Raw genomic sequence first — 14075 nt, 5'->3', positions numbered from 1 at the left:
ACAAGTATTGAAAACATAGTTTTACATAATTTATATTAATGAAATTATCAACATAATTTTACATAATTAATACAATCAATATTTATAAAAGTATGATTTCATATTTCGGTTAATTCGGTATTTTAGATCCAAACAAGTCAATTCGATCCAATCCGAAAATCCGATTTTTCAAAAAATTTCAATCCAATCAGATCGAAATTGAATTTTGATTTTCACCCCTACTCTATTATCATATCAATTTATTCACACTTCACCGACAAAATAGCAAATTTAATAATGTAATGATCTATCTCAAGACTTTAGTGGCTGCTTCAATCACGGAGTACGACTTTACGAGTTGTTACCTGCCAATGGTACAATGATTTTGGAGAAAAAACAAAAATGAACGTCAAGAATATGACAAATTAATAATCTACTCGTGTAAACAATATGTTACTCGTATATGGTACGGGTCAATATATAAAAGTAGTTAGCTTAATTAGTCTCTAAATATAATCTGAAATATTTATACTCGTACTTTTAAAATAAAGATGCTACAAGTCTACAACTACCAAGTAACATTAAGTAACACCAAGTACAAAATTAATTCCATTAGGTCATCAAGCTATAATGGAATGCTTCATAGTGACAATTAATTTTTAAGCATGACAAAGTATGGGGCATCATATGAGTGATATGACCCGTTATATGTGTAGAATGATCTACTCTGAATTAGACGTGCGTATCTCATCCAAGAAAAAAATTGAAGGTGGTGTTACTGGTGTTCACTTCAGCACGATTGCTCACTAAATAACTGATATCACATGCCCGTGTCTTAAACCCATACGACATATCTAAGTCGGAAATCAAAATGAACATCTTCTCAAGGACCATCCCCAATGCTCGAATTGCAATTTGCTAAACAAGAGTTGCAGGTCACAGATACACAAAATGCAGTACACACATACTTATGTGCAGGAAAAGGTATCTAATCTGATGTTAAGGCAAAACCCTGGCTAGGGCTTGCTCAGAAGGAACAATACGAAGGAGCAATATCTTACCTGCTTTAAAAATGTATGTACCGCCTTTATCCCTGAATATAACACCACCATCTGGCTCCTGCAACTATTACACCAAAAAAGATGAAACTCCTCAATGTAAAATGGCCTATCAGATAATAGAAAAACATTATGCTGTATAAGAGTTTAATACAGATCAGCAACAGAAAAAAGATGTGAAAACACATACAGGCAGCAATAAACATTAGGGCATGATACCCTTGTTTCATCATGATTAATTCAAATCATATCCTCTATAGTATAAAATTAAAAGGTAAGCAAAACCGCGCTTGTGTTGAAGATGAATAAGAACACATACATCCAAAATGAATATTTAAGCTATCAACAATTTCACAGGAACAAAAAGGGTGACTAGAAACTACAACATAATGGCACACTGCTTATGAGCAACATTTCCAAAAAGTGGAATGGCAATACGATGCTCAATTATTTAGGATCCCAAATCAAGTGTTTCCTTTGGGAGGCCACCCACCTTTTGGTAGGATGTTATCCCCCTAACAAAGGGGCTTTTGCCCACAAAGGCCATAAACTTTTTCTCAAGTGCTTCAATAAAATCTCTCTTTTAATTAAAAAAAAATATTAATAATAATTGTAATTAACTATGATCCATCAACACATTTACCACCTGGATCACAGAAAACACCATTACATCCAAAAAAATGCACACAAAATGATAAATTCTTCAAACTGAGTATGTGAAAGTGAAAATATATAAAGGCTTAAACAATTAATGATGTAGCTCGAGTACAATTCCACACTAAATTAATCACAAATAACCTTGAACACTAGAAAATTCTCAGTCCCACAGGCAACACCATACATCTTATTATTATATAGATGTACATCAAAATTAGCATAACTTAAGAAACTCATGCAGGAAACCAATTTGAAATCAAGGGATCAGAAATGCCCATTACCACTATAGACACATGAAGGATACTAATCATATTTTCACGTCTTTGAAACAGACTTGATCCAATAATATTACTCACTGAACTATATTTCCCTGGAATTAGAGCAATTCCTCATAAAACAATGTTCAATGACATAAAGGAAAATAGGATAAGATATAACCCAATTTAATTTGGTCATAATAAACCAACAACTCAACAAGAACATAAGAAGAGATTTCACTGCAAACCAGCCTGACCTAGCTGCATCTAAAAATTCCAATAAATGTAATAAATTCAAGGAAAAATTGCAAAAAACCACCTTTTATAACAACTTTTTTGTAAAAAAACACCTTATATTTTTTTTGTACAAGCACACCTAATACCACTTTTATTTTGCGAATCAACACCTTACCCTGGTTTCCCGTCCTTTGACTTAGTTTGAAGGCATTGACTTGCACATGAGAAGCATGTGTTCCGGTGAGTTCCCCCTTTTCATATTTTTTTTCCCCTCGAATATGGGTAATTCTCTATTTCTCATTGTGAGAAACAAGTTTTGTTTCTCATGGGGTATGTGTCAAGATCTAGGTCTCCCACTCATGACACATACGCGGTCCCCAACAGTGAAAAACATCACATTATTTTCCAAAATTCCATTATCAGAAACAAAAGTGTTTCTCATGACGAGGAATTGGGGCTCCCTCGCTCCTCGAATATACCCTCCATTTCTCCAATTCAACTTTCTCTCTCCTCCCTTCTTCTCCAACAAAGTCCCAACTACTCACCATTGACGAAGGAAGCTCCATTTTAAGCGTAAGGTAAGTTGTTGTAATTACTAAAATTTCTTGTAAATTATGTTGGGTTCCATAAAATTGGGTTTGTAATTGAAAATTAGGGTTACCATTTTTGCCCAGCAATGATGGAATTAGGAGTAATTTCGAGGGGCCAATGTGTTTAGGATGCACACCAATGTGGTCTTTGATTCATTGGGCTTTATTGGGCTTCAATGGAAGAAGGGGGTGAGGAGGTGGGGTGGGGTTTTTGGGTGGATAGGGGTGAATTAACGGGGGTGGAATTTTTATTGGAGTAGATTTATTGGGTGGGATGGTGTTGGCGAGGGTGGTAGTGAATTGGTGGCGGCGGTAAGGTGGTGTTGGTGGGGGTGACAGTGAGGTGGTGGTGGCGGTGAGGTGGTGTTGGTGAGGAGAAAGAAAAAAAATAAAGATGGTTTTATGAGATCACGTAACCCACACGTGCAAAGTCAACACTGGAAAACCAAGTCAAACACTGAAAACCAGGTTAAAGAGTTATTTCGCAAAAAAAAAAAAAAAAAAAAAAAAAAAAAAAAAAGTGGTTTTAGGTGTGCTTTCAAAAGAAAATTTTTATAAGGTGTTTTTTCACAAAAAAAAAAAGTGTTCTAAAAGGTGGTTTTTTGCAATTTTTCCTAAATTCAAATAGCATCTGAGGCACATACTAATGATACTATCACACAATTTTATTAAGAAAACTACAGTATCACACATAAATTGAAAACATGAATCACTCTGATGGTATCAAAGCATAACCAACAACTATATAAATTAAAGCATCGCTCCTAGTGACCGGAAGCTATACGGGTGAGCCCCAGTTTCTCTTCTTGAGAAACATTTGGCAAGAATTGTAAATAAAAGCAACTTCATCAATATTTTATTTATTTTTGGGTGCTAGACTTACCCCTCTCCCTCCTACCCTTCTTTCTTCTACTTCCTTCTTCTAGTTTCTCATGGCTTCTCAACAACGTGACAATGGTGGAATCTTTACCAAGATTTTAGACAACCCCCCAACACCACGACATAGACCAACCCCAACCCGCCATCTCGACAGCCATTTCCAACGGTTTCCGGTGGCAAATTCTATGAAAGCCCTAAGAATGGAAAATGTAGGGCATTGTTAACCCTAGATGGTAGGTGTTATTCGTTTTTTTAACCTCAAAAGCTGCTTCAATGGTGGAGAGAAAGGTGCTTGAATGGAGGAGAGAAGCTACTTCAATGGTACAATCAGAAACTCAGAAATTGCAGTAATTTGTGCAAAAGGAAAAGAAAAATAGAAAATTACATTTTACCCCTGTTTTATTAGTTAAAAAGGCAAGTTTAACCCTATGAGATACATTCCATGTTTATCAAGAAGAGAAACATGGAATTACCCGTCTCAAAAATGATACCTGCCAAAGCCTAGACTTCGCACCATGTTTACTTTTCAGAAGTGTCTACAAACTAAAACAAAAGGCTTAGACAGCCTACAACTAAAATCTTTCTAGTTCAAATCTATAAACAACAAACACCAATCAGCTTCAGAACTGAAATCCTTACAGTTCGACTTAGGTCTACAAAGATCATAATGATAATCTTTAAAAAAAAAAAAAAAAAAAAAAAAAAAAAAAAAAAAAAAAAAAAAAAAAAAAATTCCTCCCTCAGCCTTGAGGTCTCATATCCATCACAGCCAAAATTTTCGAACATTCAAGCCCTATATGCCAGGCTATATTGGATATACAACTTTGCAGACTCGATAAATGTAATGATGGAAATTCATGTGACAAGGAAGTAAAAGATTCATCAGTTCCCTGGGAAGTAGACAGAGAATAAGAACATCGTAAATTTCAGTCTGCCAAAACCCCTTCCCTTATATAATAAAAGGATATATGGAAGTCCTTTCAGACTATCATGAGTAAAGACTAGAGTGCAAAGATGGACAATTGATAATTAGCTAAGAAAAATTCATCCCCTCATGCTTTTCTAACTAATAGCTTGGAATACTGCAGTCATAGAGCCAAAATTTGACTACCAAATCTCATTAGATTCATTACAATCTATACTGTTATAATGTCAATTTTATATTCTAATTTGTAGTTATAGATATTAATAGGAACATTGCTAGGGGCAGAGGGAAAACCACCCAAAGAAATATTTCTGTAACTTACAAACATAATTATTGATAACAGTTCAAAGAAAATCAATAAAATATACACTGCTTTAAAAAGAATGCATAAGGAGTAGAATATTAACGGAAATATTGGCCACTTTATATGTTTCAAGGAATTATCCCTAATCTTTTGGTAGGGTACACCAAAAGAAAAAACATAAAGGGCTCAAATATCTCAGTGGAATGTTTAAGCCTGATAAGGGAAGCTGGTTGAAGATAGCGGTTTAAATTATTGCCATTTGTCAATAAGGATGGAATGTAAAAGGTTCGGGAGAAAGGTTAAGCCGATTTAGATTACAAAGGCCATAAAAAATGAATCCCTATACATGTGCATCTTTGATGACCTTTTCCTCACCGAAAAGAGAAAAGGAAATAGTAAAGGTGTACATTTGCTAAATGAGAAACTAGGATTTCTTTAGGTAGTCTTCTTGAAATGTTTTTCCTAATCACCATCTATTTGACATTGATATCAATGAATCAACACATGACACGTATTGTCCTCAATGTGTTCGACAAATTGGATTGTATGTGGTGACTTCAACGGCTTTTGAGAGGTTGGGGAGAGCTTAAGGAAATACAGGTGGGGTGAAGGCTAGCTCACATGTGAACATGCACATTTAATTGAAATTAAGAGTTGTGTGATCTCCATTCAATAATGTAAAATACTGTTTATTTCAATCAGTAAACTGGCTTTTTTTTTGCAGTGCCTTGTTTACATCACTTTTATTGCCCTTCTAAGCTTCTCCAGTTGTAAGCTTCATATGTGAACAACAAATCCCAATATATGGAAAGAAAAGGGGTGTGGAAGAATAGTAGGTTGAGAGAGATATCCATGGTTGGAAAGCATTTGATTTGACATATGAATTTATAGATGCTATGGAACGAGAATTAAAGGTGTGGTGTGTAATAAAGAGGTTTCCTAAACATAAGAAATCAAAAGGACAAACTTATTATGAGGTCAATTGATTTGGTTGATAAGCAACTACTCCCTCCATCCTTCTCAGATTGCACTAATTTTATTTTTGGTTTGTCTATTTGAGTTTCCTTTATAACATGTACAACCACAAGGAACCACCACCTAGTCTTACATTACTACTTTCTATTCCACCAATTTCCTCACTTAGCAACTTCACACACCCAAAATTATACTTAACGAAGTAACCATACTCCAAAGAGGCAATCATAAAGGACAAAGGAGGTGCTACAAGAGATTAGTTGTTCTAGAGTGACACAGGGAAGGTTCTCATAGAAGTAAAAGCTAATAACATAATAAAAAACATGTGATACAAGAGTAGGAAGTATATATTTATGAGTGAGGAGATAAGTAGTAAGGATGGGAATAACTTATGCCTAGCCAAGTGTACACCATCTTTCTTTCATGTCTTTGAGAACATTGTAAAAAAGGCAAGAATAAAGAACCATAAACTTGAATTAACTCACTTGGTTTCAATTTACTTATCCCACTTTCCTTTTTTGGCTATCTCATATCAATTGCTTTGCTCCTTTTATAGTAAAATTTTATATGTACCTTTTCTCCCTTCTAAAATAGTGTGCCATTTTCTCATGGAGCAAATAATTTTAGCAAGAGGGAGCATTTCATAGGGGCCACTTATGTAGGTTAGTAAGTACCATCTAATCAATTTATATTACTTATGCTTAATAAATTCTCAAGGTGGTGCTAGCTAACCAAGTTAGCATGCAAGGTGCTTACATAAACTATTATGTTGTCCTTGTGTGTTTTTGAAGAAGATAGAGTGAATAATGTTGTATGCTCTTGTAGAGAAAGGATATGGATGAAATTCATTTGAAGGACCGGGATGGTTTTTGTCTTTTTTATTTACTTTTTAAATAAGTTAAATAGGGTGAGTTGGATAAATGTGATTATTTTTGAGAGAAAATGGTTTAGTGAATTTTATAGACACAAAATAATATATTGCTTCATAAACACGTTCCCCAACAACCATGTTAGGTGGCTAAAGCCCTAAAAGAGTGATAATATCTTCAAAAAGGTTACTTGTCCTTATATCTATCCACAATATTGGATACATGCTTCATAAGCCACTCTTAGTGGTGGTGTATGTGTTAGTGGGAGCAATTATGGGATATGCCATTTCTGTGTTGGTGAAAGTTAGGATTGGGAACAGCTAACAGAATATCTAAGAGTAAAAATAGAATTAGGGTACAATACCAAATTGGGTTAAAGGCTTAAAGCTATACATAAGTGATAAATGTCCTTACTGTCCTATACTCCTATGTCATTTTCGTGTTGGCGAAAGTTAGGGTTGGGAGCACTAAGCTAAACGGAGTATCTTAGGGTAAACATAGAATTAGGGTGTCGGTTTTCTTAATATATAACACACTTGATATAATATCAATACATATATATAGGTCGAGCACTACATGTAGTTTTTAAGAGGAAACAAAATGCCTAAATTTCATAGTTTGCCTTTTGGAGTGAAGCAACATGATGTCATGTGTCCACATCTCAATTCAATGTGTATCTTCATGGGTAGAGGTCTCACCAACCTAAAATAAATAAATAAATAAAATATATATATATATATATATAAAACTGAAGCTAGCATCTATGTTGCCAATTTTGAGGATATGGCCTGGGATGGGTGATTGACACTGCCAAGGTCCCTTTATGACAAGTCTTTTTGTTTTTCCACCTCACATTCCTTTTTTCCTAGTGTCGTTTTTCTTAATTAAGAAAGGCACATAACATGTCTTTCTTCATCTTAAAGTGATGCATTAACTCGAGGAGTATGTGCTTTGTTCCTAGTGTCTTAAGGATAAGCATTTCCCTTCCTTAAACTTATCGCCAATGAATTTTTGAGGGATTTGTAGGGACCTACTAGGAGACACAATTTGGCATATACAATGCTTATATGGCAATTATGTATGTGGTGTCTATGGCTTGAGTAGGGTTGATAAAGGTTTGAGCCTCTCCAGAGCCACTTTACTTTAACAATTCCTTACTAAGAAGTTTCAACAAACTTTCAAGAGTTACTCTAGTTTAAAGATTCAAAATTTTTTACAAGACGCTAACATATGCAAGCACTTAATTGCTTTAAAAAGATTCAAAATTTATTATAAGACGCTAACATATCCAACCACCGTAGCACAACCACATAAGAACGAAAATTAAAGAGCTTACATGCTGATGATCAGCTATGAAGTGTATCAAACCATATACAATAAAAGAATGGATGAATTTACGCATATGCATATGCCACAAACACCTTCACAATTGCATTAATCAGAAAATTAAGGTGGGAACCTGGCAGTCAACAATTGAAAACAAGTAATAAAGTTGAACAGTGAAGATAATTAAATAATTGTACAGTTTAGTAGCAAATGAGTGTGCCTGTATAGAAACATATACAGCATTGAGTTGATAAGAATCAAATCTCTCAACTTATAAAAAAAATAAAAAATAAATAAATAAATAAAAAATCATTGTTTCAGAAGTATAAACAATTGATGCATGTATGCTATGTAAGTTCCAAAATAAAGCTTCATTTTAATTGCCAAAGAAAAACTTGTTGCCATTTGATGAATGGTATGTATAATATTAGCCAGTGGCGGAGCCAAGAATTTTAAACCGGGGGGACAAATGAACATTGCTTAGTTTGACAAAAATATTGAAGCAAAAAAAAAAATTAGAAATACTTAAAATTTTACAACTCAAAAATATAAAATACGAAGTACTTATCAAAAAATCAACATCATATACCAAATGTTCTTCCATAAACATATTTGATTAGGGGTCCATAATTTTTGAAAATTTCGAACAATAAATAATATAACTATTTAAATGTAGTACTTGTCATAATTACCTACTACAATCGTAATTTGGGGTAATATTATTCATGCAAAACTACAATTACAATGATTCATATACGCACGTATATGGCGTAGCGTAATTGTTAAGAAATACATTGAAGTAATATTATTTTATACATTAAAACTACTATTACAATTATTCAAATAAATAAATGGAGTAATTGTTAAGAAATAAATTGAAGTAATACTATCTTATAAAGATTTTTTTTAAAAAAAGGGAAACTATAATTACAATTATTCAAATAAGTAAATGGAGTAATTGTTAAAAAAATAAATTGAAGTAATACTATCTAATAAAGATTTCTTAAGCGTAAGGAGATTTCATACAAGGGGTGTGCAGAGAAGTTGTGTTAATTATGATTTCCAATCCAATGTGCGCGCAAGCAAGTGCAAAATGTCCAATTAATACTTATAAAGTTATAGTATAAATTGGATGATGAGATAATGCTCACTGCTAATCTGTATGGTAGTGTACCAAAAATTCCCATTAAGCACAATGCCACTATAATACATCTGAGGGATAGATTAATGAAGGCTGGGAAACCCAATTGATGAGGTAACATGTGATAAAGTGAGGGATAGATTAATGAAGGCTTCAGTAAAGGCATTGTAGATTGTTGTAATTGAGATTTTTAGCAAAGGAGCAAGGACTATTCCACCAATGCAACTATTACTCAGTCACTCCTATAGTCCTATAAGCATAAATTTGAAAGGCTCCACTATCATCATGACTGTCATGATGACTAGGTTTTTACTTATAAGATGCCCAGCACTGGGAAACCTAATTGGCGAGCTGAGTAACAAGACCTAGCTATCTCCATCTGCTATTACTCATTTACTCCTATAGTCTTAATAAGGCTCCACTATCATTATGATTGCCATGAACATGTCTGTCCGGTACATAATATATCTTTACATAAAACAACAAACGGAAAAACAAATTTGGTACAATACAACTCGTCATTCAGAAACGTACCTAGTTCCACTTGAAAATCAAAATTTTAACATTATTAACAACAATTTATCCTTGCAAAGAAGAGCAAATCTATTATATAATTTCAATAGACATTAGCTCATGCATCAAGAAATGAATTTGGGACTAATAAATCTGAACATTTTCTCCTCAGACAATGACATAATTACTAACAAAGCTGCCTATACAATACAAACAGTGATCTATAAAATCGAAAGATTTTTCTTCATATTTATTAACTCAACTACATGAGTAAAACTAAGCAAAAATACTAATAATAAATTTCAAAAGGAATCACAACAGAAAACGGAACAAGCATACACTTCACTAGTAGACTTAAGGGCTGATTTTTATGGGTGTCAAATTCTCTACTAACTACCATTTTACCAACATAATTAATCAATTCAAAATCAAGGGTAAATTTGCATCTAAAACAAATGAGTAATGTGATTTGAATAAGAAATAAATCTATGCAAGAGAATCTGATCAATGTCTATCCACTTACATGAAGATGACAAGCTGTGCATATAATCACCATTCATCTCCAATAAGAGTGAAGCACCAAGAAATTTCTGAACATGTTCACATACATCAAAGTGGATGTTGTTGAAGCACGAGGATAGAAGAAAACAAGCTGCCTCCATCTTTAGATTATATGACAATGAGAGAGAGCACGCATGTACACAGTTTGGTAGTTACTTGCATAGATCCCGACAAGCTTGCTTAAGCGTGCTCTCTCTCATCGTCAAACAATCTTTAGATGAATAATTATGGGAATCTGAGCCTGTAATAAATCGATTGTAATCAATCATTAGAAAAGATGGGCATAGAATGAGAGTGAAAGCAAAGATGCAAGTTCTCAGACAACAACATATATCTTGCAATCAAGCTAAGCAACTATAGAACATAGACTCCGGGATCTTCAAGATTCTCCAAAAATTAAAATACAATCAAAGAGGTATGCAACATAGCAGGAAGTAACATTGGAGCAATATATATGAACCCAAAAAAATTCGATATAATGAAATTGTTAAAGGCTCACTGCTAATCTCAGTTGATAGAGAAACATACCACATGCCTTACAAGACATCAAGAAGCCATCTAGAAACAGAAAGATCGAAGCAGTGGCAAATGAGATGTTCCATTTTAAAATGCAATGAACCTAGGTGTCTTTGATCTTTTTTTTTTTTTTTTTTAAAAAAAAAAAAATAATAATAATAATAATAATAATAATATTAAGAAAAATTGGAGCCAAATTGATCAAAGATGGAGCACACAATAACAATAAAATCTCTGTTACAGTGACAATAATATATTGTCAATGGCAGAATGACAATAGATTAACTACATTGACATATTATTTCTGATTACAATTGCTACATTGTTCCAATCTCCTCTTAATTATGACATGATTTACAATAAGGCCCTTCATAATAGTTGAATCATTTCAATCTTCTATCCATCACTTTATCAAAGTGGTGGAATATTTGGAAATCTAATAATAATTAAACCATTATCTATGATAGGAAAGTGACACCTTTTTCCGGACATCCCAAAATAGTATACGTGACTAGGAACATATCTTATGCATAATTGTATCAATTTTCAGCTCAAACTAAAAATTGAAGTCACCTTCAAATCTTCAAGCGCTATGTAACAAGGAAAAAAAAAATCTAGGAAGGATGTGATTTTCAAGCAGCCAGTGAAATCTTTACATCTTGATTTACATCGATGGAAAATGTAATAGATGCTACGCCATAATGTCATGCATATAATTTTAGCTAAAAAAATGCATGACAAATGTAAGATCAAGTTGTTAAAAAGAAAATAATTAGTTATACGTTTTCGGCTAAAGGTCTAACTTCTAAGTTAGTATTAGCTTTGATATATGCACATTTGTGCATTTCAAAATTTAATGCTTTGAGTTTGAAAACCATTGTAATTATTGTTTTTGTATGGAGCGAAATATGGATATTGTCATCCTAGGAGAGAGGAGAGAGGAAGCGAGTAACAAGGACAAAATTAGAATTCTCTGCCAAACACCCCCTAAATCTTCCAATTGGGCACTGCTAAACTATGTTTATACAACTTCTCCATTCAAATGACTAGCATAATTTGATGCTAATAACTCCCTCTATTCAGAATCAATAATCATGTATACTATTTTAAGATCACCGAAAAAAAGTTGTCACATTTCCTAAAGTAGGAAATGTGCTTAGATTTCCAAACATATCCCCACATCAATAGAGCGGCAGAGTGAAGATGGAAACAAGCCAACTACTATAAAGGGAATTTAAGTTGAATCATGACGAATCTATCCTTAATTATCCGGGGTTTAAACCGAGTATTTATTATAACTACAAACAAAGGCATATGTTTAATCTTGACCACATAATGTCATATTTGAACTTTTTTTCAACTAATCAAGTAGGAAGCAGCACATAGAAAAAGATCATCAAAAACATCAATATCACATGCATGATTGATTAATACCAAAACTTTAAAATCCCACAAATTAAACTAGCCACACCCAAATGCCCAGCATGTATTAACAAGATACAAGTAATTAACCATCTGTTTATAATCACAAGACAAGTAATTAATCAATAACGCCGCCTCGGTCAATTACACAAACAATAACTTATGAGTTTTAAATCAAAATTCGAACACCAACTAATCAAAATATATAAGAACAGCATGAAACTTAATACAGCAGTAAAAAAAATATAAAAATAAAATCCAACATATTGAAAAGTCAACATCTAAAACAAGCTAGTATAAAATAACATAAACTAATAAAAACATACCAAAAACCCTGAATTCACGATTGAACATTTGAAATCAACTATTTCTTCATGAAATACAGCGACTATCCAATAATAGAAAACACACCATATCAAATTATATATCTATAAAAGGAAATAAATATGAAAACAACCCTAATAAAAAAAACACCCTCAACCCCATATAAAAAAAAAAACATAAATTAATACAAAAAATTCAAATCTAATGCATGCATAATTATAAACAATCACTCACCAAACTAACAATTAACAAAAAAAACACCCACAAAAATTCACAACACAAAAACATATTTACTGACATTATATTTAAAAAAATAACAAATGCAAATAGAAAATCCTACAATTCTTGTAAAATATAAATCAAAAATTATTTATTAACAAAAAAAAAATGAAAGAAAATTATAATTATAAAGAAAAATAAAAGAGTAAAATGAACCTTCTTGTTTTTGCTGCTCATGAAAATGGTAGAGTAGAGAGGAAGAAGAGAGAGAAAATAAGAGTACAATATTTTGGCTGATATTTTTTCGGAATTTTGTAGGGTTTAGAAAACCAAAGGACAAAAGTCAAAAAAAAAAAAAAAGAAAAAAGAAAAAATAAAAGAAAATTCTAGAGTGTGGTACAAAATTGAGGAACAGCTAAGATGGGACCCATAAAGAAGGGAAACATGTTGAAATAGAAGCGGTTCACGTGTAGGGACACCTTATCAGGTGGTGCCACGTAAGAGGGTGTACGGGAACAAAGGTACACTCTGATACACAGAATTGGATAAGCATATCAAAGATATGACTATGTATTTATTTTTTTTATTTATGTTTAAATTTTTGGTAGAAAAAGAAATGACAAGATTTGACGAAAGGACTGTAAAAAGGAAAGATGATAAGGTCTTAACTCTTAAGATTTGGACTTAATTAGTACTCGTAGTACAACGACCGAATTATTAGTTCCACTAAAAATTTAATTTTTATTTTATACTCCAGTAATTAATAAATTATTTTAAATAATGTGATTAAGACAAATGTATTATAAAGGTGGTACAATGTAATGCACGATCCAATGTGGGTTGATTTTATTTAGTGGGAATTAACACTACGGAGTAATAAGGTACAACTTTTTTGTATAAAAAAAAAATGGAAATAAATGAGGGGTGATTTTATGGTTGTTAATATGAAGGTACAACCTTTGTTTTTGTATATGTTAGTTTTTTTCTGAGTGAGTTGTCAACTTGTCAAGTAGTAGTGTACTATGGCTTTCTAAGATAGTGGTGGGGGAATGAGTTTGTTTAAGCATCCAATAATTAGTATTTGACATTTGTTGTTGGGGATGTATGTGGAAATGTGAGATGGTTTTGTAATAGGGTTTTGTTTTGTGAAAAAAGATGTCAATTAGCTAGCTTGTATGCTACTTTAAATAGATGGTGTGTACCGTTGTACCTTATATTTACACATAAGACATGGATATATATGGGTTATGTGTCTTAGATACTTGATATATAGAATGTCCTTTTATTTTATATTTATGGAAGCCTAAAAGATATGATTGAGAA

General features: G+C 32.7%; 1 long non-coding RNA gene across 1 annotated transcript; it reads right to left on the bottom strand.

Annotated features, from left to right (window-relative positions):
• On the bottom strand, nucleotides 1–13501 carry LOC110727534. The gene is made up of 4 exons (XR_002512554.1): nucleotides 12969–13501; nucleotides 10234–10512; nucleotides 1041–1104; nucleotides 1–344 (listed from the first exon to the last, which is right to left on the bottom strand). It is a non-coding gene; the product is annotated as an uncharacterized LOC110727534 (long non-coding RNA).
• Between the last annotated feature and the right edge of the window lie 574 nt (nucleotides 13502–14075).

Source organism: Chenopodium quinoa, unplaced genomic scaffold, assembly GCF_001683475.1.
Source record: "Chenopodium quinoa cultivar QQ74 unplaced genomic scaffold, ASM168347v1, whole genome shotgun sequence".
Classification (NCBI taxonomy): domain Eukaryota; kingdom Viridiplantae; phylum Streptophyta; class Magnoliopsida; order Caryophyllales; family Amaranthaceae; genus Chenopodium; species Chenopodium quinoa.
This window is presented reverse-complemented; position numbering and strand designations above follow the sequence as displayed.